Source organism: Pteropus alecto, unplaced genomic scaffold (genome assembly GCF_000325575.1).
Source record: "Pteropus alecto unplaced genomic scaffold, ASM32557v1 scaffold76, whole genome shotgun sequence".
Taxonomy (NCBI): domain Eukaryota; kingdom Metazoa; phylum Chordata; class Mammalia; order Chiroptera; family Pteropodidae; genus Pteropus; species Pteropus alecto.
Genome location: NW_006443138.1, coordinates 12,487,467 through 12,489,780, shown reverse-complemented (window position 1 = coordinate 12,489,780; position 2,314 = coordinate 12,487,467). Strand labels below are relative to the sequence as shown.

Here is a 2,314-nt window from a genome sequence, read left to right as displayed (position 1 = left end):
TAATCATCTTAATGTCTATAACCTTAATTACCTCTGCAAAGCTCCTTTTGCCATGTAACAAAACATATTCACAGTTCCAGGGACTAAGGCATTTTCAGGGGCCATCATTCTGCCTACCACAGTTCTCCAAAACTGGGATTGTCATGCCAAGGAGAGGTTAGAAGTATAGCACCAATCTACTGCATGCCTTGTTTAGGACTAAGCCCTCAAAAGCGTAATTAGCACAGATAAACTCATCATCATTCTGCTGTTCACTCGCTCCAATAGCATCTCCAGGAGACAATTTATTTGAGATGTTACTCCTCCAAAATTAGTCACAGTTGGGTATTTCATAATCAGCTCTGCTCCATCATTAAAGGCAAGGCTTCTCAAAAAAGCAACTATGCAGCTTTTGCAATAACCGCATAAACTGCCTTCCTTGACAATGGAGAACAACCTGAAAATCAATTGATACAAAATGATTTCGTGACACTGTATACCTACATTGGTGGTTGTATCTTCACATCCCTCTTAATGCTCCAAAGATTTTGGACTTTTTGTCTCTATTCTGAATATACTAGTGGCTTCTTCATTATCAAATTCAGTGTAATGAGAAGATTTGGAGTGAACTGTGATTATCCTATGTTTAAAACATGTGTCTCTTATACACAGATTGATAGCTAGGTAGAGGCAACAGCTACACATACTTTTTTAAAAATCCAGATGTCTTACTGATTCATTTCAAAATATTAATTTTTAAAATACCTTTTTAGATATTCAAGGACAATTTTGAGAAAACAAAACCACAAGAATTAAGCTAAGGAATATTGAGAAATCCAGAATTAACGAGAACTTTATCCTAACATTTTTGTTAATTGTTGGTCAACTAGGAGAGAAATTTATGAATGAGCTGTTGGAAGCAAAGTGTACTTTACATTCACTGAAACCTTCTTATTTGTGATGCAAGTTTAAATTCTGTTCCCCAAGGGAAAATTTCAGAGTGTCATCCCCACCCCTGCCAGTACCAGAGAAGACTTGGGGAACATTAGAACAGCCTGGGAAGAAGTCAGTTTGGAAGCTTTTAATAAAAGCTAACTTTGGGCAGTGAGGTGGAAGGGAGCCTCCTTCTGGTCAATTCAGTAGAAGAGAATTTTGTTTTTTTGTTGAAAGTTCTTTGGCTATTTTACAGGCGAAATTGCAGCCAGCTTCTCCTAATGAAAAAAATTCTGCAGTATTAACACAAGAAGAAGAACAACGACAAAAATAATCACTCTGAACCAGCTCAGCAGAAATGTGCCCTAACATACACTAACTTTACAGTAAAGGAAGTTCTGTGCTGTGTCAATTACTAGACAATCCTTTTACACAATAGCCAAATTCCAAAGGAAACACAGCCCACACATTGAATGTGTTCTCAAATTATGGGTAAAGTTAGGATAAATTTCATTAGCTAAATAACTTGAAAGTGGATTTTTTAAATGATCTTTTCTTTATTAAGATATTCATTAATTTAATGTAGTCTAGATGTAGATTTCTAACATATTTTTTAAAAATATGGAATCCTTTACAAATTTGCATGTCATCCTTGTGCAACGGCCATGCTAATCTTCGATATATTGTTCCAATTTTAGTATATGTGCTGCCAAAATGAGTGCTAGACTTCTAATATTTATAATAATAAATTAATATAGAAGCATAAATCGTGATTCATATATTTTAATTTACAAATACATCAATTTGATTAATGGAGTAATTTTTCTGTCCAATCATGTTAAATTACATCCATAGCTGAATCCCTGAAGTGAATTATGATCTCATTCAGGAAACATCCTGCCAAGAGAGTATTCGGCATGCAGTAGGCAGTCAGTAAATATTGAAAATAATAAACACGTATTGTATCAAGACATATATGGTATAGACTTTCAAGCACGTGTAAATTCTTCAACTGAAATGTAAACAACAGTCCAATTAGTCCCTCATCCAAATACCTGTAAGTTGTTTCCCCTTCCATTAATTGAAATGCATTCTGGAGAAAAACATTAATTAATGTTAATCAAGCTTAGTATGAAAATAAAGCAGTGCTATGGCACGTATTGTATCAAGACATATATGGTATAGACTTTCAAGCACGTGTAAATTCTTCAACTGAAATGTAAACAACAGTCCAATTAGTCCCTCATCCAAATACCTGTAAGTTGTTTCCCCTTCCATTAATTGAAATGCATTCTGGAGAAAAACATTAATTAATGTTAATCAAGCTTAGTATGAAAATAAAGCAGTGCTATGGCCAACGTACTTTGAAATCATAATAATAATGATTTTAGAAACGGCATTC

At 34.3% G+C, this 2,314-nt stretch overlaps 1 non-coding gene across 1 annotated transcript; it reads right to left on the bottom strand.

Annotated features, from left to right (window-relative positions):
- Positions 1 to 1,527: 1,527 nt before the first annotated feature.
- Positions 1,528 to 1,634, bottom strand: LOC112472537. Its single transcript, XR_003043642.1, has one exon. It is a non-coding gene; the product is annotated as a U6 spliceosomal RNA (small nuclear RNA).
- Between the last annotated feature and the right edge of the window lie 680 nt (positions 1,635 to 2,314).